The sequence below is a fragment of the Ovis aries genome, chromosome 3 (genome assembly GCF_016772045.2).
Source record: "Ovis aries strain OAR_USU_Benz2616 breed Rambouillet chromosome 3, ARS-UI_Ramb_v3.0, whole genome shotgun sequence".
In the NCBI taxonomy this organism is placed as follows: domain Eukaryota; kingdom Metazoa; phylum Chordata; class Mammalia; order Artiodactyla; family Bovidae; genus Ovis; species Ovis aries.
Genome location: NC_056056.1, coordinates 5,008,545 through 5,031,649, shown reverse-complemented (window position 1 = coordinate 5,031,649; position 23,105 = coordinate 5,008,545).

The following is a 23,105-nucleotide window of genomic DNA, read 5'->3' as shown; positions in this document are numbered from 1 at the left end:
TGTCAGTGTCTACATTCACACCACAATGGCAATATTGAGTGGTTGCCCCTGTACAGCCAGCAAAGCCTTAAATATATTTTCTGTCTGGCCCTTTACAGAAAAAGCCTGCTGGCTCCTGCTCTGGGGGATGGTGGAGCCACTAGTTGGAAGGAGCCTGGGTCGCTGGGCGACAGCATGGAGCACAGTCTCCCAGTCTCCCCTCCTGCCATAAGCCTCATGGGACTGTGACACAGATGAGAAAGAAACCATCACTGTGATGAGGCACTGAGGTTGGGAGCTGTTTGCTACAGTGGCAGGTCAGCCCTGCATACACAGTGGCCCAGGAGCTGTGATTCTGGCAGCAGCAGAAACACAGCTGCCCGTCTGTCCACTCACTCTGTGCCCCCACACACCCGAGGAAGCTGGCTTGTCTCCAGGCTGGTGCTCCTGCAGGACCACAGTCCCTCAGACGTGGTAACCTTGATCTGGGGGAGGTCACTTTTACAGAGTGGTGGGCACCCTTCTCTCCTCATGGGAGATAAAACAATGAGACTAAAAAGACTGGAGAATGGGCAGAGGGAAGCCCCCGGGCAGCCCACACTGGCGCCAGCCGGTTGGTCTTGGGGAGGCAGGATAGTCATCTCAGGGAACGTGACCTTGAGGGTTTGTCAATTACTGGCTGTGTGACGCTGGATACATTACTTAACTCTCCTCCCCCGAGCTTCAGTTTTCTTATCTGTACAACGTGATCAACAGCCTGTCTACGCTAGCGTTGCTGCTAACCTGGGATCTTCAGCCGTGGGGCACCCCTTCCTGGAGAGAAATTACATTACATTACACTTCTCGGTCACTCTCATTCTCCACACTCTTACTCCTGGAGCCATACTCCTTCTGAGGAAACCCTGCGCCCAGTCCTGGCTTCCCAGACACGCTGGGCACCGCTGCCTGCCCCAGGGAGTCCGTGTTCATCGGACGGGGCCAAGCTACCCCTTTCTCTCCTGGGATTCTGACCTAAGAGGAACTGGGGTCAGCGGAGAGGGCGTGATGAAATGCTGCTGGGGGCCACGTCAGGCCATGTACCAGAGGAGCCAACAGAGGAATCCAACGAGAGAGAAGCGTGCACACCCATGAAGGGGAAAGCCCACGTCTCTAGGAGACAGTCTGCCCTGTAGAAACTTGGGATGTTCTGTATCTGCACAGGATGGCTGGGGTGGGCGGTGGCTAACAGGCTCAGTCTTAATTACAACCTGGCTCCTGACCACCTGAAGTGTAGCTGGCGAGGCTGAGGAGATGGACAGTGAACCTCAGTTAACTGAGATAAACGTAAACTTGGCTCACAGTGATTCTGGTAAATTCCTTTTAATTCAGGTGTGGCCAGTGGCTTTCATCTCAGACAGGGAAATCCTAGCGCCTCCTTGCCATCCTCCAGCTCCTGCCCCCTGATTAAGCAGCACTGGGTGGGGTGTCTCAGCGTGGGCGCAGGGCCCCCCAAGGCTATGGTGTGTGTGTGTGTGTGCGTGCAGAGAGGGCAGGACATGATGGTCGGGAAGGCAGATGGCTGTAGATCACACCAGGAGGTCTGATGGAGACCCAAACGAGGCCCACCTGTTCCCCTCCCTGGGTGTGGCTTTGAACCTCCGTTTTTACAGCATTTCCCTGCATAGAGCGCTTCATAGCAGAACCTCCGAAGTGAGCTGCTCTAGGAATATGTCTCCCAGGCCATGAATCCCTTAACCAGCATCACTGACCCTGTGCCCTCTCTTCCCAGCTCTTGGTCTTGCTCCTCCCTCTGACAGCTCTGGGGGCAGCGAAGGGGAGAGGCGGGAGCAGGGTCTCAGGTTTTCTGGGCACAGACACTTGCTCAGCGCCTGTGCTGCCTGGGTTTGCTGGGCAACCCTGGGCAAGCTAGTTAACCTCTCTGGGTCTCAGCTGACTCTGTTGAGAAGCGGAGGGGAGGCACAGGGAAGGCCTTACAGGGGGCCAGGGGCTGGTTGCTGGGTCACACTACACGGTGCCTGCTGAGCCCAGAGACAGCCAACAACTTGCTCCTAATCACACAGCCTGTAGTAGTTAGGCAGGTAGAACAGGGAAAAGGAGTCCAGAATGGCGGTGGCTACAAGACAAGGAAGGGAAAAGCCCGCAAAAATGGAACAAAAGAAGGTCTGAGGACCGGAGTGAGGACCTCAGGTAAAACAGATAACACTCCTGGCTGGCCCAATTTACACAGGACAGGCCCAGGGAGAGATAAACATATAAATAGGAGCCAGAGCCAGCTCTCTCTCCCGCATGCTGGGGCGCTCTTCTCCTCGTGTCTTTAGATCGACGTGCCCTCATGCCTCAAAGATGGATTTTCCTGCTCTCTTCTAAATAAAATAGAGCTGTAACACTAATTTGTCTAAGAGCTATAACATGGTCCATTCGAGGCCTGAGAGCTATAACATGGTCTATCCAAGACCTGAGAGCTGTGACTCGCCGAGGGGGCTTTAATGTCCATCACTCCAAATCTTTGTTGTGACGAGACAAAGAACTGAGGAACACACACTCACGTGACAGTAGGAACAAAGCCTGAGTCCCAGCTGCTGTGGGTGGGAGCCTGTGTACTTCGGGAATGAAGGCGCTCCACAGACAATGTGATCTCGGCCCCAGGCTAACCTGTGAAAGGGGGAAAGCTGCAGCAAGCAGGTGGTGCGGGCTGAGGAGCTGCAGAGGATCGGGGTGCACGGCAGAGAGCCGTGGCCCTAACGAGGACCTTGGAGCTGGAGCAACTGGGGCGCTCCCGGGAAGAGAATTTGGAGGCCAAGGGGGCTGTGTCCCCACCCTCCTACCTTGGCTGAAATGCCGGCAGATTCCATGATCCTGACTGATCCTTGGTTTTCTCGTCTGCAAAACGGAATAAACTTAGAAACAGGGCTTTATGTTGTAGTATTTAAAGCTGGTATGTAGTAGGTACACAATCCAGCGGGTGCTGAGAAAGAGCTGGGAAACAGTCTCTTGGTACCTCTATGCTCCTAAAGCAAGGCTGGGAGGGACCGCACTGGGAGAGCGGGTAGGAGGGGACTGGTGCTGACCTTGGGTGACCTTCCAACTCAGAAAGGCAGGAGGATCTGGGAAGCTTCCCAGTCTCCAGTCAAAGGTTTAAACACTCACCGCCCCCACCCGCTGAAGGAGCGCAGGGAGGAGGAGGAAGTCTCTTGGCTTCTCTCCACCCAGACTTGCCCTGGGGTTCCCGAGAACCTTGAATTCACTAGTGGCTGCAGCTCTGAGCCTTGATTAAAAAGATGCCGTCTTTCCCCCCGCTCTTTCCTCCTCTGTTCTCTCCTGAGCAGTGATTTCAATGTGCAGCCGGCTCTCTCTGGGGTGGAGAGGAGGGCGGGGCTGGGATCAAGCCCCCCACCCCAAGCCTCCTCTCCCCTGCCCGCCCCTCAGCCCCAGCTGCAGGCGGGATCGGACACACCTGCGGTGCACATTGATTGCCTGATTAAGGGGGAGATTGATTGGTCCCTGCTGTCATTAGCATATAGTTAGCAGTGACCTCTCTGCTTGGCCTCCGGCTGGTGGCTCTGACCTGAACGGATCAGTGAGCCTGATGGGAAACAGAGCTTGGTGAGAGGAGGGGCAGGGCGAGGGGGGCAGAGCTGAGGCTTCCCAAGGCCCAGGGGTGAGTGGAGGGGGAGGCCCCTCACCTGGCCCGGCCCAGGACCTTCCACTGTGACCAGTGGGCCTCAGTTTTCTTCGCTTCTTTAACATGAATCTTTCAAAAAATTTTAATTTGTTTTTGGTCGCGCTGCACAGCATGCAGATCTTAGCATCTCCATCAGAGACTGAACTCGAGCCCCCTTGCATTGAAAGCGGGGAATCTTAACCACTGGACCGCCAGGGAAGCCCCTTTGCTGGCTTCTTAGTGGGGAGATTGAATGCAGCACTTCCTAAGAAAGCTTCGTCTGAATCAGCAAAGAGCGGAGCCCCTCCTCCCAAACTCCCCGCCACCCCCCACCTCCCCAGCCCCTCTGCCCATCTGGACTGAAGGTCCCTTCAGCAGAGCTCTCCTTCCTCTTGAAAAAGTCCTCTTGCGCCCGTTGTCCTGCAGAGAGAAGCCAGCTGCTGGGGCGGGGGTGGTGCAGAGAAGCCTGGTGTCTCCGGTCGGAAGGTCCCTGGCGGCACCCACAGGCCTTGATGTGCACCCGCACAGCACTTGGGATCTTTGTTTAAGGGCGGGGTCCCTGGTTGACCTACATCTGTGGTCTAGCACAAACACTGAGTTGGGGGGGTACATACCGTGCCCCCCACCGCCACTGCCGCCAACCACCAGAAGAGAGGGTTTGAAGCTGTCAATCTTATTCGCAAAACAGGAACAGAGACACAGACGTAGAGAACAAGCATATGGACACCAAGGGGGGAGATGGGAATAGGACGAGCTGGGAGATCAAGATTGGCAAGTGTACACCATTGACACCATATATGAAGCGTAACTAACGAGGACCTGCTGGGGAGCACGCGGACTCTACCCAGTGCGCTGCGGTGACCTAAATGGGAGAGAAATCCAAAAAAGCGGGGATATGCGTACACGTGTGGCTGATTCCCTTTACCGTACGGCAGAAACTAACACGGCGTTGTAAAGCAGCTATAAAGCCAAAGTCGCTCAGTCGCGTCCGCGGGGGACTCTTTGCAACCCCGGGGAATTCTCCAGGCCAGGATACTGGAGTGGGTAGCTGTTCCCTTCTCCATGGGATCTTCCCAACTCAGGGATCGAATCCAGGTCTCCCGCATTGCAGGTGGATTCTTTACGAGCTGAGCTTCCAGGGAAAAATGCAGTTATACTCCAATAAAAACGTATATATTAAAAAAAAAAAAAAAGGGCACGGAAAACTAGCTCCCTACAGTGTGAAATGAAGCCACTGTTCTACCTGCTCAGTGGCTGTGGAATTTGAAACTTTTTCACGAGGCAAAAATTGTAAACACCATGGGCTCTGGGAGAGGTTGGGGGTGGGGGCAACCCCAGTGCCCCAACCCCACCTGGTGGAACTGCCCAGCCTCGGTGGGTCACTCCCCCTGCTGGTCCTCAGAACGGCACCCTGGGTGGGGCCTGGACAGGAAGCCCACGGTGCGGTCTCAGCACAAACTCTGGGCTCAAGTGTGAACCCCAGTGCGTCACTTAGAGACTCTGCCACTGTGGCCTTCCCCATGCGTGACACGGGGTGATGATGTCAGTACCCTGTAAGGATCTCTGAGGCACTTAAGGGAGGTCACTGACGCGCAGTGCGGAGTGAGCGCTCATGAACGTCGGGCCGTGGAAGGGGACTGCCCGTGTCCTCACCCGGCGATTGCACATTCAGCGCCATGTGACATGCTTTGCTTATTGGCCCCTGCAAGCACACGCTTCAGAAGCAAGTTTAAAGGGCGGCATGAGCCCTGTAACTGTGTGCAGTGTGTCTCATCCGTCCTGGGGCCGGACGCTGCTGCCAGTGCCCAGGGCCCTGCGGACTGAGGCACCTGGGACTCAGGAGCTCCGGGGCTCTGTCCCTGGGGGCCTGGCTCAGCCCTGTGGGTTGGGACACCTCTTCCAGGGCTCTCAGAGGCGACAGTGGGGGAATTCCCCGGTGGTCCAGGGGTTAGGAGTCTGCTTTTTCACTGCAGAGGGCCCAGGTTCAATCCCTGGTCAGGGAACTAAGATCCCACAAACCATGCAGGGGGGTGGTTGCCGGGGAAGCAAAAAAAGAAAGTGAGGGCTTCCCTGGTGGCTCAGTGGTAAAGAGTCTGCCTGCCAATGCCAGAGACATAGGTTCGATCCCCGGTCTGGGAAGGTCCCACGTGCTGCAGAGCAACTAAGCCTGCGCACCACAACTACTGCGCCTGTGCTGTAGAGCCCCGGAGCCGCAACTACCGAAGGCCGTGCGCCCTGCAGCCGGTGCTCTGCAGCAAGAGAAGCCTCCGAAACGAGAAGCCTCCGCAACAAGAAGCCCGCATCACAGCTGGAGAGTAGCCTCTGCCTGCTGCAACTAGAGAGAAAGCCCACGCAGCAGTGAAGACCCAGCACAGCCCCAAATAGATAAACCTGCACACATTTATTAAAGAAAAGCGGGGGGGAGGAGACAGTGATGATGATGAAGTCAGGCCCAGACACTCCTCCAGCTCCTCAGAAGGGAGGTTTCCACCTGGCCCCGGGGAGGGGAGTCCTGGACCCGCAGATGGCAGTGGGGGGTGCTGGGGGGCCTGACAGGACAGCAGGCCTGGGCTGGGCAGAAGCCCATGGCCTGGCCACACGCTGGCTGGGGGATGGAGCCCGTGAGGCTGGTGGCCTCATGCCTCCCTTTGCCAGGTCTGCTGTGACACAGCACTGCAGGCTGGGCGTCCCAAACAACAGACCTGATGTGCAGAGCCGACTCCCTGGGAAAGACCCTGACGCTGGGAAAGACTGAGCGCAGGAGGAGAAGGGGGCAACTGAGGATGAGACAGCTGGATGGCATCACCGACTCAACGGACATGAACTTGAGCAAGCTCCAGGAGAGAGTGAAGGACCGGGAAGCCTGGGGTGCCGCAGTCCATGGGGTGTCAGGGTCAGACTCAAGTTAGTGACAAAACAACCGAAGCGCAGACATCCGTTGTCTCTCAGCGCTGGGGGTCAGAAGCTTGAGATCTGGGTGTCGGCAGCCTGGCTCCCGCCGAGGGCCCTAGGAAAGCACCTGTCCCAGGCCTCGCTCCTCGGCCTGTGGATGGTCACCTGCCCTCTGCCTGTGTCTGTGCGTACACATCCCTTTTGTATGGACGTCAAGTTGGAGCACAGCCCACCCTAACGACCTCACTCTAACTCTGATCTCTACAAAGACCTTGTCTCCAAACAAGGTCATATTCCCACGTATGTGGGGTTAGGACTTCACTATATCAACTGGGGGTGGGGTAATGTTTCAACCTAGAACAGGTCACTTTGAGCGCAGAGCGAGGGGACAGTGGGGGGTGGCTGTGGAATGCCTCCAGCCTGGTCCAGCCCGCCGGGAACAGACAGAAACCCCTGGGACTCAGGAAGCAGCAGCTCGTGGGGGCAAGATTGGGCCCAGCTGTTGGCCGTTGGCCCCCTGGCTGTGGTGCTGGGAGCTGGGAGCCTCCAGGGGGGCCTGGCAGAGCTGGGCAGTGCCAGCCAGGGAGGCGGCCCCAGCTGGCTGGGCCGGAGAAGGCTTCCTGTGAAGCTGAAGTCTTTGAAACCTTGACTAATAAGGTTTTCTTCTCTTTCTAAGTTGAATGAGTCAGTAGCTTCATATAGGACCCCATCTGTCCACCCCATCGCTGCCAGTCGGATTCTGGGCCCTCGGCCAATTCAAAAACCAAACCAGCTTAGGAGGAATCTGCTCGACAACCTGTTTTGTGAGTGTTCTGTTTTCCCTGGTGGAAGGGAGGCCTCTTGACTGCCCTTCTGGGTCCTGCCTCCAGAATGAATCCAGAATCCCGCAGCCAAGCAGCCGGGGTGGCGTGTGAATTAGCACCAGGTGGTGGAGAGCGATCAGCAGACGTGCGTCAGCCAGAGAGAAGGGAGGCGCTTTCCACCATGTCGTTCAAGGTTGGCAGGGAGGTCCACAGCGACCTGGGCCCGTCTCAGGTTTGCCGCTTGGCCCCTCGTCCCGTGAGCCTTTCTTTTCTGGGATGTCTCTCCCCCAAGACTTCGGGCCCCCGGGGAACAGTGCCCGACACGCATCACTAAGAATTGTGGGATGGCGAACAAGTGTCCAGGGAAGGAGCCAGGGCGCCACCAGGACTGGTCACAGGTGGGTTTGCAGTGTCCTGGTGGGGTCCTGCCACCATGCTGCAGCTGGCTGACGACAATGCCCTGGGATTCGCCAAAGCCAGATACACTGCCGGAGGGGAGTGTGTGTAAAGGGAGGAGGCCCACGAGGGTATGTGCCCCCCAGAGGCCAGGCTCCAGCAAAGAGTAAGCAAAATCTCTTACGTGGGGTTTGGTGGGAGGAGGGAGGGGGAGTCATAAGAGTGGAACAGCAGGAACCATATGTGCAAAGGCCCAGTGGCGAGGGGTCCCAGACACGCAGGGTTCAGGGGGCCCCAGGTCAGGTGGCTGGAGGCAGGGCAGGACCAGGGGAGACGCCCGCAGGACAGTTGCATGAACTCGTCAGATCTCGAATGAACGTCGCTGTTTTTAGGACCATCACCGCGTTCGGTCAGAGCCAGAGCTCTCTCCTCCCCTCCTCCAGCTGCCGACCTCTGTCTTTTGATGCTGATGTGATCAGATCTCATCTGAGTCTTCCTTTCCTGTCTCTCCTGACTCCCAGCCAGCTCAAGGCCCGTCGTCCTGGGTGCTCATCAGACCTCACCAGCTTCCCTCGGAGCCTGACTCCCGGTCGATGCCACAGTCACTTCTGGGCGTGTCTGAATCAGTGCCGCATGCCCGCCTGGCTGTGGGACTCCCTGGACGGTGACATCGTCTTACCCGGTCACTGTTTTTGCGGCTTGGCTCACGGAGATGCTCACAAACCCCTCCTCAGAGGAAAGAGTGATGCCACCAGAGGGGGAACTGGTGCTCCTTGGAGGGCTGGAACTCCTGACGGGGGTGGTCGACGGTCAGAGAGTGTTTCTAGGTTCAGCTCTGGGTTCAGATTTCTATCCTGCCTCCGACTGGTTTAGTGGCGGCCTCGAGAAAGTCCTGCAACCTTTCTGGGAGGTGTTGTCTCCTGTTTCCTGTGCAGGGAAGTGGGACGAGTCAGTCAGAAAATATGGACAAGGAACCCTGGGCACAGAGCCTGGCACAGGGCGGGCTTGGTAGGTAGTGGCGGTCCAGCCATCTGGGGAAACACTGACCGAAACCACCAGCCCTGGCCAGGCAAGACCAGGCCTCTTGTGTGAGTGATCTGACAACAGGAGGCCCTGGTAAGGAACGTGGAGCTAATCAGCCGCCCCCGACCGGATGAATTCGGGAAAGGTCACAGGGGGAGAGGAGACACCAGTCCACGTGTCCTGCCGACCTCCCAGAATCCTCCTCGCTGGCCTCCTCTTGGCTGAGTGATGTATGCAGCACCAGGAAGGACACTGAGTCGGAATGATCTGCCAGAGACAGGCCACAAGCTCACCCTTTACTGCAGACCCCGAGACTGTGAGCCACAGGGAGAGCAGTGTCCCTGGGCCCCTCACCCTCACCCCCACGCCCCGCGCCCCGTGCCCCTTCCCAGTAAAGCCTGTCGCTCTGTCAGCATGTGTGTCTCCTTGGACAAGTCATTTCCCGGTGTTAGACAAGAGCCTGCTCTCAGGCTCTGGAAGGGGACCCCCTTCCTGCAACACAGCGATTCCGCCAGGCCCCCCTACCCTACTCAGGCCTGGCTGCCGCTCCCTCTCACCCCAGGGTGGGAGGCGGGGACCTCTGATGGTGCCCCAGAGCCCTGCAAAGCAGCAGTGGCCCTGAGCTGGTGGGCCCTGTAGAGACCTGGAAGGCTCCAGGCTGCAGGCTCAGCTGGTGGCAATGGCTCCAGTCCAGCACAATGACCCTCTGGGTTCAGGGCCAGCGGAGCCTTCAGAAGAGCCGTGGGGTGGGGTGGGGTGGGGGGCGCCCTGCAGGAAGCGGGCTGCCCAGGCCTGCCTGGGCCCTGTGCTGGAGCCGCTCAGACCCCAGGAGATGCCCAGTTACACTGTCTCAAGGGGCTGACTTTACCTCTGGAGGCTCTGTTTCCTCATCTGTGTGCTGGGGGCAGAAACCCCTACTGTGCACGATCAGAGGATGCTCACGACGGCCGGGCACCAAATAGGCCCTCAGAAGTCCTGGTTCTCAGCTCCGCCCACAGCCTCCCTGCACCGTCCTCCTTCCCCTGGGATATTTGTCCCCATCACCTCCGACCTAGAAGTAAGAGCCTTCTCCCCATCTTAGGAGAGGACCCCAAGTGCCTTCTGATGGCAGAGTCCAGGCACAGACCAGCTTCTCCGGAGCAGGAAGCAGTATTGATAAGAGACACTTTGCTATTAGCCACAGGGCTATAGTAGTATTATTTATTTTCAGTCACATCCGACTCTTTGCGAGAGAGTCGGGCAGACTCTCCAGGCCAGAATACTGGAGTGGGGAGCCTTTCCATTCTCCAGGGGATCTTCCCCACCCAGGGATCGAACCCAGGTCTCCCGCACTGCAGGCGGATTCTTTACCAGCTGAGCCACAAGGGAAGCCCTGGGAACTGGCTAATAATTTTGACATTTAAGGACTGGGCTTGGGGCAAGAGATTTTCAGGCTGAATGTGAAGAACGAGGTGGTGGGAGGAGGGAGAGCAAGGAGGGGACAGGTGTCCCCCAAAGATAAGGTGTTAAATGCCAGCTTCTCCATTTCCTGGCTGTGTGACCTTGGATAAGCCTCTCTGAGCTTCCCCTTCTGTGCAACGTGGGTGGTAACCGGTGCTGACTCCTATCCCCAGGCCTGCACTGAGGACCTTGCCACACACCCCGCCCTTGTAAGCCGCTGCTGCTGCGCTAAACCAGGAGTTGGCAGAGTGTTCGAAAAATCCATCAGCCCCACACTCTCATCTCCCCAAAGGAAGCAAGGCTGTGGGAACTCAGATCAAGGCCTGGGGAAGGGCAGACATTCCCAGACTCCTACCAACCTGGCTACTTTGAGAAAACACCTCACTTTCTGCCCTGGGACTGGCTGACCATGCTCACGGCTGCACTGGCTTCACGGGAGGCCCTGGCGAGGCCGCGGGACTTGGCCAAGGTCACCGTGTCCTGGAACCTCTGCTTCCGCATAAGCCAGGCTGCCTTCCTCCAGGGCTGCCGGTGTTCCCAAGGGCCTGGCCGGGGAGAGTGCTGGGGAGCAGGCCAGGTGAGGTGGAGCATGGGGGCGGGGGCCTCTGGACAGCCAGCTTCTTGAGGCCACAGGACGGCTGGAATTTTCCAGGACTGCCTGCAGGAGCAGCGACCCTGAACAGGCTGCCAGTGTGTGCGGAGCTCCTGGCTCTGACCCAGAGGCAGCTTCCAAATGCCCCAAGGTGGAGGGCTCTGGGAGGCAGCACAGGCTCCCTGGCACCCAGGGGGCAGGGAGCTGCCTGCCTCTCCCAGAAGGTGGAGCCGACTGAGGGGCATCTCTGCCACCACCTCCCCATCCGGGGACAAGCAGAAAGGCAGGATGAGGCAAGACCCAGAGGGATGGAGAGGGGAGGGGGAAAGAGAGACAGGGTATGGGGGCCGCCTTGGCCATTAAGCAGGAGGGAGGGAGGTGGCCTGGCTATATCCCCATGGATGTCATCACACTCTGTTATGGTCAGATCACAGCACTTTCCCCATGAAATGGCCAGGGTTTCCACACTCCACCCACCTACCCCCAACACCATTTCCCTGTAGGAGTTGCCACCGTCCTGGTAGAAGAATTAGGTGACCAAGTGACCACTGTCACACTGCTATGACCATGTCCTAGGCAGGGCTCACCCCTCCTCCTCCAGGAAGCCTTCCTAGATTGCCCTCCACCCCACTGAGCACCTTTACCCCTCTGGGCCCTGCCACACTCCAAGCTGTTGCCATGAGGCATACGGAGGAGTCACTTCACATCCACGGAATAGGAGACCCTTCCCAGTGAACCATCCAGTTTTGAGGTCCTGACAGGGTCCAAGCAGCTTAAGCCAGCATCCTGAGATGGACCACCTTTCCTCCACGTGTATCCGACACGCTGGGGTCAGGGAAGGAGGGGCAGGGGAGGAAGAGGCGTTGACTCTTAGGCTGACTGACATGAATGATACAGGATCTCTGTTCAGTACATTAAGTAAGAAAACAGCACAGGTGCCCACCAGTTTTGAGTGCTTCTCATTGCAGGGACCAAGCTCAGCGCCCTCTAGGTATGTACCTCTGAGACGGGCCCAACACTGTCCCCACCGTACAGAGGCCTGGAAGCGCCCAGGGTTTCACCACCGTGGCAGGCGCTGGTGCTCAGTCCACGGGGGTGGTGGGGGCAGGGATTTGAAGTCAAATGAGTGACCAGCCCCTCCCCTACATCCACCCCCATTTTAGAGATTGGGAAACAGTGGCCAGTGAATTCAGTGACCGCCTGGAGGTACCACGGGTCATCAGGCAGATCTAGAGCCTGGGTTCTTCCTTTCAACTGGGGATGGCAGATGCTTCACCGGCCAGTTCCCATGAGCCCATCTGGCTGCCTGGAGCCCTGGGCTAAGAAGAATTCAGAAAAGGTTGGGCTCAGTGGAAAAGGGCTCTGGGATTGATTAGCAATGTCTGTCAAGGGTGCAGGCAGCAGAGCAGTAGCCTGCCTGCTGGTTTACACATCCCACTGGCCCTGAGCTGATGGACGCCCTCCCCTTCCCCCCCTTCCCATCACCTAGTAGCTGAAAAGTCGATTTGTTGTTCCTGGGGGCCTCATAGGCCCATCAGTCCTAGAGCTACAGGCTGGGGGCTTCATGGAGGACTCAGGGAACCGTGACAGCCTCTGAGGACCCAAGCTGGTGCATCACCAGGCATTAGTGGTGATGCTCTGGTGCCCGAGGCTTTCTGCACTTTGGGCTTCAGCCTGAGCCACAGCAGGGGGCAGGCTGGGGGTTTTAATAAACCTTGCCGGAGAACATCATTAGGAGCTGGTCTATATTATCACAGAAGAACTCCCCCGGGACATGAAGACAAGGAGGGCCACTCAGAATCTACTGCGCCGTTTTCATCAGAGCCAAATGAAACGCAAGCTCCAGCTGCCTCTGGCTCCTCAGCCACGACCTCGGGCTGCTCCTGCATCTCAGAGCTGCAATCATAAATCTTTCTCTGTGAAGCCTGCGGACCTCCTCCTCCCCGACCCGCTGCGGGTGCTGGGAGGCCGCCCCGGTCCTAGTGACAGCGAGTGTATATCATGCGTGTGTTGCAGAGAGAAGTGAATGAGTGTGCAAACACGGCACGGGACCTGCTCCGCTGTGCGGACCACGTTGACTAAAACGCATTCATCTCAGAAGCCGGTTTTCTGCCCTTGTCCTACCTTACAAGTCTCAGGCAAGGGCGCTCACAGTCCTCCTCCATAGCAGTGGATCTAGAAACGGAAAGGAACAGGAGGCTAAGAAAGGCAGTGATGATGGCCATCACAGGCATGGTGACCTCCCGCCAGGCTCTCTGCTGAGTGATTCCGGTTAATTTCTGCAACAACCCCATCTGTCGGTGGTGTTACTAGTCACGGATGGGGCAGTGGGGGGTCCAGAGAGGGTACATAACTTGCTGGAGGTCACACAGTAAGAGACAGAACTGGGATTGGTGCCGCCGGCTCCTAAAGCTTCTGCTTCTGAAGCCTCTCTGCTGGGACTGGGCTGCCCAGCTTTGGTATCTGAGGCTACAGTGCCAGCCCGGGGTCAGGAGAGGAGGCCACGGGGGTGGGGCCTTCCCAGTTCCTTCCCATGGTCCCTCTTGGACTTCTGGTCTTGGAACTGGGCACTGAGCCAGGGATGGTTCTCAGACTTTCTGAACCACCAGAACCTCTGTAATGGAGCAAAGACTTAGCGACGCTCTGCTCCACTGGCTTGTTGCCAGGAGTCTGGATGGCTGTTGGGAACAAATACGTTCTATGGGGGGCCTCATGGGACAAGGTGAAGAAGGTGCCTCAGAGGTCACTGGGGCCAGGGGTCACAATGTCAAATAAGGAGGAAGGCCCCTGCAGGGTACGTCTAAATCAGAGCATGCCCCTTCTTTCTCCCTCTAGTTTTTGTTTGTTTTTAAGTATAACACATATAGAAAAGCACGCAGAGTGTACGTGAATACGTGAATGAGTGCCCACGAGTGCATGAGTTTTTACACACTGGACATCCACGTAGCCAGCGCTTCAGAAGGCCCCTCCCATCTATGTGCACTTCAGAAATTTTTTTACTTTTTTGGCTATATTGGGTCTTGTTGAGGCACGCAGAATCTTTCATTGTGGTGTACAGGCTTACTTGCCCCGCAGAAAGTGGGATCTTAGTTCCCTGGACCAGGGATCGAACTGGCGTCCCCTGCATTGGAAGGTGAACTCCCCACCACTGGGCCGCCAGGGAAGCCCCTGTGTGTGCTCTTCTTGGAAGTGGAATCGTGCAGTGTGTCCTCTTTGTGTCTGGCTCGTATCACACAATACCACAATCACATCTGGGAGAGTCACCCCTGTTGCTGCCTGTCGGGGCAAGTGATTCCTTTTCCTTGCTGTGTAGTATTCCTTTGGGTGGGAATACAATGACTTATCCATGCTGCGGTTGCTGGGCTTCTGGGTAATTAGAAACACAGTGCCCCTATGGATGCTCTGATGCGTGTCTTTTCCTGAACACACTTAGGCATTTCTGATTGGAGTGAAACTGCTGGGTCATTGGGTACACACACGTTCCATCTTATTAGACTGGCTGCACGGCTTTCCCAAGTGTTGTTCCAACCTACCTCCCACCAGTGCATGAGCGCTGTGGCTGCTCCACGTCCAGCTCCTGGTGTTCTCCGCCTTCTCATTTTAACTCTTCTCAGGGGTATGTGCTGGGATCACACCGTGGCTGGCCGTTGTATTTCCCCGATGGCCCATGAGCCTCATGTTACATGGTTACCTTCTCCTGGGATGTTTGTCTTTTTCTTACTGGTTTCTAGCAATGTTTAAATCAAGTCCTTTTAATGCAAACACCTTTTGTGGATTACCTTTTCCTTCTCTCAGTAGGTTCTTCTAATGAATACTCTTACAACAGTTCAATCTATTAACTTTTCTTGTTTATGGTTAGTGCTTTTTGTGCCCTGTTCAAGAAAACTTTCGATCCCTGGGTGGGGAAGATCCCCTGGAGAAGGGGAAGGCTGCCCACTCCCATATTCTGGCCTGGAGAATTCCATGGATTATACAGTCCATGGGGTTGCAAAGAGTTGGACACGATTGAGAGACTTTCACTTTCAAGACAACTTTGCCTGCTCTGAGGTCACCAAGATGCATTCACTAAATGCTTTACTGCTTTGCTTTTCACATGAAGAGCTGTGATCCATATGGAGTGTGTTTTTGTAATTTGCAATGCAAGTTTTTGAGATGACTTCCTTTCCCAACCATACTGCAAGGTTGCCCCTGTTGACCGTTTTGGGCAGGGCCGGGGGTGGGGGCGCTGTTTTTGGAATCTCTCTGTTCCATTGTTCAGAATATCTTATCCCTGCGCCAATTCTGTGCTGTTCTGATTACTATGGCCTCATAGTAGGTCTGATATCTGTCTTTGTTTTCAAGATCTTCCTGTCTGTCCTTGGCTCCTTGCTTTTCCTAAAAAAACTGTACATCAGCTTGTCAATTTCTACCAAAAAGAAACCCACTTGGGATTTTGGTTAGCCTTGCATTGATTTAAGATATTAATTGGGGAAAATAATATGTTTACAGTATTGTAGTTTTCTAAACCATTAATGGGATGTATTTCTCTGTTGGTTGTTGTTGTTGAGTTGTTAAATCATGTCTGTTTGGAATCCCATGGACTGGAGCATGTATTCCTCTGTCCTCTGCCATCTCCCAGAGTTGGCCCAAATTTGTGTCCATTGAGTTGGTGATGCTATCTAACCATCTCATCTTCTGTCACCCTTCTCTTTCGCCTTTAATCTTTCCCAGCATCAGATTCTTTTCCAAAGAGTCAGCTCTTCGTACCATGTGGCCAAAGTACTGAAGCTTCAGCTTCAGCATCAGTCCTTCCAATGAATATACAGGACTGATTTTCTTTAGGATTGACTGGTTTGATCTCCCTGCAGCCCAAGGGACTCTCAAGAGTCTTCTCCAGCATCACAGTTTGAAAGCATCAATTCTTTGGTGCTCTGCCTTCTTCATGGTCCAACTCCCACATCCACACATAGTGAAAGTGAAAGTGAAGTCGCTCAGTCGTGTCCGACTCTTTTCGACCCCGTGGACTATAGCCCACCAGGCTCCTCCATCCATGGGATTCTCCAGACAAGAGTACTGGAGTGGGTTGCCATTTCCTTCTCCAGGGGATCTTCCCGACCCAGGGATCGAACCCAGATCTCCTGCATTGGAGGCAGACGCTTTAACCTCTGAGCCACCACTGTCCCCCATCCATACATAACTACTGGAAAAATTATAGCTTTGACTGTACGGTCCTTTGTTGGCAAAGTAATGTCTCTGCTTTTTAATATGCTGTCTAGGTTTGTCATAGCTTTCCCTTTAAGGAATAAGAATCTTTTAATTTCATGGCTATAGTCACCGTCCACAGTGATCTTGGAACCCAAGAAAATAAAGTCAGCCACTGTTTCCATTGTTTCCCCATCTATTTGCCATGAAGTGATGGGATCAGATGCCATGATCTTAGTTTTTTTAAAATAATGACTTTCAAGCCAGCTTTTTCTCACTCTCCTCTTTCACCCTTATCAAGAGGCTCTTTTGTTTCTCTTCATTTTCTTCCATTAGCGTGGTTATCATCTGCATATCTGAGGTTGTTGATATTTCTCCTGGAAGTCTTGATTCCAGCTTGTGCTTCATCCACCCCAGGCAATTCGCATGATGTGCTCTGCAAAGAAGTTAAAGAAGAGGGTGATGATGTACAGCCCTGTTGTCCTCCTTTCCCAGTTTGGAACCAGTCAGTTATTCCATGTCCAGTTCTAACGGTTGCTTCTTGACCTGCATATTGACGCTTTGTATTAATAGTTTTCAGTGTAGAAGTCCTGTGTGTCTCCATTAGACTTCCAACTTTCAAACTGACAGCTAATTCACAAGAACAGAATAATGACCAATCCCAGACCTTGCCCATCTGCCCTAAAGATACAGCTGCTCCACCCCAGCTAGCAGGCTTGTGGGAGAGGGCCCCATCACGACCAGATGTTCTTTGTTTACTTACTTGTTTTTGGCCCAGCGGGGTCCTCGCGGCTGCATGGGCTTTCCCCAGTTGCAGTGAGCAGGGGCCACGCTCAGTTTGCAGTGGGCATGCCATCGCAGTGGCCTCTCTTGCTGGGGAGCACAGGCTCTCGGGTGCACAGGCTCAGTAGCTGTGGCGAGTGGATTTAGCTGCTCCGGGGCATGTGGGATCTTCCTGGACCAGGGATGGCACTCATGTCTCCTGCGTTGGCAGGTGGGTTCCTTACTACTGAGCCACCAGGGAAGCCTGATGGTCTTCCCTTCTGTTTTGAAACTTGGACTTTAACAATCCTAGACTTTGATGTGTGTGCAGAAAAGAGGTAGTGGTGTCCTAGCAGGTCTGAGACAGCTGCTGTTTGACCTGCCTGCAAGGGGGGCCTTGGAGTGGCTTCTGGGAGCCTGGATTTGGGGGGCGTGCCCACCACTCCTTCATGTATAAGTGGCTCACTGAGCCCAAACTGTTGGTGCAAACCGTGTGCTTTATGCTGAACACCTGCTTTCCTTCTGGGAGTCTGGCTTTCTGGCACATGCTGGGCAGAAGGTGGCTATGTGACCAGCCTCCAATAAAATCCCTGGGCACTGAGTCTCTAAGGAGCTTCCCTGGTGAACGACGCCTCGGGAGTGTCCCACAGGACTCCGCTGCTGAAGATTCTTGGGAGCGCACCCCAGCTTCCTCTGGACTTTGCCCCATTCACCCTCCCCTTTGCTGGTTTTGCTCCAGGTCCTTTGGCTGTAGTAAGTCATAACTGAGATACAGCTCTATGCTGAGTCCTGCCAGGCTTTCAGTGAATCAGCCCGAGGGATTGATGTCTTGGGGGTGGTCTTGGGGCCCCTCTGACACAGAGGACCAGAGCTTCCTGCTCCAGGGCAAGAATGCTTCCAAGAGGGTGGAACAGGTGGGAGAAGAAGTAGAAGGAAGCCAGGTGCATTTCACTTTCTGATGGGAGGATGGTTTTGATCTAACGTTGTACGAAAACGAAGTGGGTATGGAGCAGTTGGTACCACACAATATAATTTCACTTCGTAAACAGGGTGTCTCTCTCAGCATTAAAATAAGGAAATTCCGACTCATGCTACAACTTGAATGAACCTGGAGGGTGCTATGCTAAGTGAAACAAGTCAGACACAAAAGGACACATAGTGTATGAGTCCATGTGTGTGATGTCCCTGGAGAAGTCAAATCCACAGAGACGGAAAGTAGAATGGTAGCTGTCAGGGGCTGGAGGAGGGAAATGAAGAGTTAGTCTTGAATGGGGACAGAGCTTCAGTTTGGGGAGATGGACAAGTTCTGGAAATGAAGGGTACTGATGCTGCTCAATGCCACTGAACTGTACACTTATTAATAAAAATGGTTAGAAATTTTGTGTCATATATATTTTACCACGGGCTTCCCAGGTGGCGCTGGTGGTAAAGAACCCACCTGCCAATGCAGGAGACGTAAGAGATGCGGGTTCCATTCCTGGGTCGGGCAGATCCTCTGGAGGAGGGCACGGCCACCCACTCCAGCATTCTTACCTGGAGAACCCCATGGACAGAGGAGCCTGGTGGGCTACAGTCCATGCGGTCACAAAGACTCGGACGTGACTGAAGTGACCAAACAACAACAACCCATATTTTACCACAATAAAAAATACAAAAACAGGATCTCTCCGTGTTCACATGGCCACAGTTCTGGGAGGGGCACAGACCAACCCACTCCTTCGTGGCCGCCATCTCTGGGTGGAGGACTGTGGGGGATGGTCCTCTCTCTGCTTTTCTATTTCCTGCCTTTTTTGGGCATGGGATATATATTGCTTTTTGAATGTGAAAAATTTCAAGTACAGAAAGCATGCAGATAAAGGAAACAAGCATGTATGTATGTATTACTTCTGTCATTTGAAAAGTCTATTAATAATAAATACTATGAGGGGGGAAAAAATCAATGTCCTTCACTAAACAGAAAGACTGGAAAAACAAGGACCACCCCCTTGTTGAGCAAGACACCAAGCCAGTATACTCCAACTGGAAAATGCCCTGTGGAAGGGGCCCGGGCCTCTTTTGGAACCAGCTTCTGGCTGGAAAGTGGCCACCTGGGTGACGACTGAGAGGGTTGCGTGGATTCCTGGCCACTGAGACCTCCAGCTCGGAAGCCTGGGGGGCCTGGGGGCTGGACTGTCATGATCCCAGGTGGTTCTGACGGTTCACCGGGTTAGGGAACCCACCTCTCTCGGCTCCGTGACACCGTGTTTGCACAGGCCTTCTCCTCCGGCTGTGGTTCTGTTCCTGTTTGGTTTGGACCCTGATCTAAGTGTGATCCAGGTCCTTTGAGCCTGCCTGTGGCCAGACCCCAGGAAGTGGAGCCGCGCCCCCAGTCTGGGGAGCAGAGTGGGAAAGATAGGCTGTGTGAGAAGCATCCATCACCTCCAACAGCGATGGCCCGAGGCGCTTGCCCGACCCCCCTCGCTGTCGCTGTGATTCCACAGGGGAGGGCAGGGCTCGGGCAGTCAAGTGACCTGCCGAAGGTCACCCCCTGGTCAGTCTGCAGGGTCTCTGGGGAGCTGCAGTCCCCCAATTCCGTAAGCCCTCCGGAAGGGTGCGCTCAGGCTGACCACAGGGAGTGGCCCTTGTCTCTGACTCAAGTAGACCTGGGACCACTTTTCCAAGGGACCACGCTCTCCTGGCTCCGGAACCTCGCTTCAGCTCCTCTCTGCCTCCTGGGGAAATATCTGGGGGTGGTTCCAGCAGAGGGACAGGCAGGGGCCGGCGCCCATGGCCCCACCAACGCCCACTCCCCACACCCTTCGCTCTGGCCCCGTGTCGCCCCCACCACCCTGGAACAGGCCCTCTCTGAATTCACGGCTGCTCGGGGGCTCATGAATTATGCACGGGCCCCAGATCAATCCGTCAGCACCCTGTCAGGGAGGGATCAAAGGCCCCGGCGGCCAGCTGACAGCTCTCTCTGCGCGAGGAGGGGCGGAGACGTGGCTTTCAAGGCCCGTGGTGGGCCGTGCGAAAAGAGCCCTTCACCGGTGCCGGGGGAGCCCTGGGCACTCTGCTCCCCACCCCTCCCTGGTGCCCTGGCTCTGTTTCTCTGCCAGGCACGAATTTGACAAATGTCTTTAAAGGCAGGGGATGGGTAACGTGTGTTTTGAGCGCATTTCAAGATGCTCCTTGTGAATAATTGATGCCGGCGCCAGGTTCGTCATGAGAAGGTCACCTTGGGTGGGGACGGTTTTAGCCACATCACAGGCTTCCTGCGGAGTTGACAAGATGGCCTCTCCCAGCCCAGGGCCCCACGTCCAGCCCAGGGCTGGGGGTCTGGCTTCTGAACAGGAGATTCTGGGTTGTTCTGTCCAGTCCCCAACAGCTGGATGAGTAGAGAAGGGCAGGACGGAGCCAACGCGAGAAAGTGGAGGCGGGTAGGTGGCCACTGGGCACTCCTACTTTTGGCAGAAGCTGGAGATGGACCTGGGAGGGCGATATATTCGTAGCAAATGACCACAGACCATGCGGCTCAAGACGACAGAAACGCGACCTCTCTCCGTTCAAGAGGCCAGTGTCCACTGCCAGCAGAGCTGGTCCTTTCTGGAGGCCTCGGGGCAGAATCGGCCTCACCCAGCTCCCGGAGTCTCCAGCATGCTCCACCGTTCTCGGTGCGTGGCCACATCACTTGGGCCTCTGCCTTCATCTTCGCGTGGCTTGGTCTCCCATGTGTCTCTGTATCTGTATCTCTCCTCGCTGGACTTAGGGCCCACCCCAATGCAAGATGAGCTCAAGAGCCTTCTCTTAACTTCATCTGCAAAGACTCTTCTCTGAACAAGGTTGAGCTGAGGTTCTGGGCAGACACATCTCTTGGTGGCCACCATTTACCCCAGTTCAGTGGGAGACACACAGGCTCGAGCCCAACAGGGATGGAGCCACCTGGGCCTGATGGCTGCTGTGACTGCCTCCTCTTGGGGAATAGCTGGGCCCACACCCTCGTCTGGGATGGAGTCCCAGAACCCTGTAAAGGAAACCTCTGGGAGCTGCTGCTGACCTAACCCCCCACGGCAGCCCAGCGCACCCAGGTTCCAGCTGCTCTGCCTGGGACAGGATGCTGTGGTCCCTGGGTAGCAGATGAAGACTGGGAAACTCAGGCAGAGGAAGCGATTTGCCCAGAGAACCAGGCAAGGGAATGGCTGGCTGGGTCAAGGCTGGCGTCTGGGTGACTTGGGGGCCACCTTCTCGGGAGCTGCACTGCCCAGCTGTGCTCTGGCCTCTCTGCTCCATCCACCCTGTGGGGCGTTGTTGGTGATGCTGCTTTTAGCCATGTCCACCCCCAGGCTCCTGGGCCCTCTCTCACCTGCCCCCTCCGGATCAGCCACAGCAGCAGGGTGTGGACAGGAAGGGCTGGGCTTCAGGTTTTCCACTTCTTCTCCAACAGGAGAATGTGCAGGGATGGATTAGTAATGTCTGTTGTGGACACAGCATAGAGGAGGGAGCTCTGTGTGTCACTCACTTGCTACCTGGGGCTTATCCACCTCTCTGAGACACGTCTGGCCATGACTAGCAAACGCTGGGTGGGACTGAGGACTCCTGGGTGAGAACATGTCCTCTGGGGAGAGGGCAACAGGTGACTAGCCTGATGGAGCAAACAGTCGCAGTGGCCCTGGGTGGAGATTCTGTTCTGAATGGGACAGTTGCTTGAGTTTATTTCAGGCCCATACCTTCAAAGATTCATACCCACACTCAGAGGACAGGGAGGAAACATTTGAAAACTGAAAAATTCCACTGGGATCTCTGTAACAGAATATAAAAAAAAGTGAAGGGATCCTGCTGAGTTTGGAGGATAGAAAACTCGGAAAAGTCCCACCAAGACGCTCACTCTGATGATGCTTCTCCACCAGGTTTCAGGACTGTCTCCCTTTTGTTGGGAAGACAAGGATCATGAGTTTCCACCTGTTCCTTCTGATGACTGCTACAAGGATGCCGGTTTCAGCATTCCGGCTCCTCCAAGGGAGGACTAAGTAATGCTGGTTTCTAGACATGACGTTCACTCCTGCCAGCAAGACCATCCATCATCGTGTGCAAACGGCTTGCCTCCTAAAGGCCACATTATGAGACAATGCCAATAAGCGTATTCACATTTGCCGTTGCTCCATCAGGGCAGCCATGTAGGAGCATCTGCTGAATCTGGACTTTCGTCCACATCCCCATCTGCTCCTCTGTCCTTCATCGATTGTAGATTGAGTCCGTCTTGGGTAACCAACGGCCAGTGGGTTGCTGGGCATTTTATTTTCTTTTAATTTTCTGTATCAGGTTTAATTAAACTAAGGTGTGCCCGACCCTGTCAAATCATATCAAACAGGTCTCCCTGCAGCAGAAGGAAAAACATCAGCATAAATTATTGATTAATCTTCATTCAAACTAATCTATCAATGACTTCCTCTGGCTCGGTGGACCTGGGGAGCCCTTAGATATTTCAATGCAAACAGCATTTGAAAGCTTCATTTCAAAGAGGTCTGAGATGCATTCAATAGCAGTCGATTGCTTCAGCAGCCAGTGGGGGGCGGCCCCTGAAATGCTGAAGTGCAATCATTCGCTTTGGCCCCAGTTCAGCAGTTGTCTATGGTATGTCCTGTCTTCCTGTCGAATCAGTGAACTGCATCAGGCCCCTGCTCCAGAAAGAGGGGGCAGCTAACAGCTCAGTGAGGGAAGGGGAGGGACAAAGACAGACACACGCACAGAAAGCATGCAGATATAACTTGCCGAGTGCTGCGACAGAGGTATCACTGAGTAATGTCGATGATCACAGCCGAGTGCAGTGACAGAGGTATCACTGAGTAATACTGATGATCACCGCCGAGTGCAGTGACAGAGGGATCACTGAGTAATACTGATGATCACCGCCAAGTGCAGTGACAGAGGTATCACTGAGTAATACTGATGATCACCGCCGAGTGCTGAGACAGAGGTATCACTGAGTAATATCGATGATCACCGCCGAGTGCTGTGACAGAGGTATCACTGAGTAATATCGATGATCACCGCCGAGTGCTGAGACAGAGGTATCACTGAGTAATACTGATGATCACCGCTGAGTGCTATGACAGAGGTATCACTGAGTAATATTGATAATCACCACCGAGTGCTATGACAGAGGTATCACTGAGTAACGTAGATAGCCACCGCCGAGTGCAGTGACAGAGGGATCACTGAGTAATATTGATAATCACCACCGAGTGCTATGACAGAGGTATCACTGAGTAACGTAGATAGTCACCGCCGAGTGCAGTGACAGAGGGATCACTGAGTAATACTGATGATCACCGCCGAGTGCTGTGACAGAGGTATCACTGAGTAATATCGATGATCACCGCCGAGTGCAGTGACAGAGGGA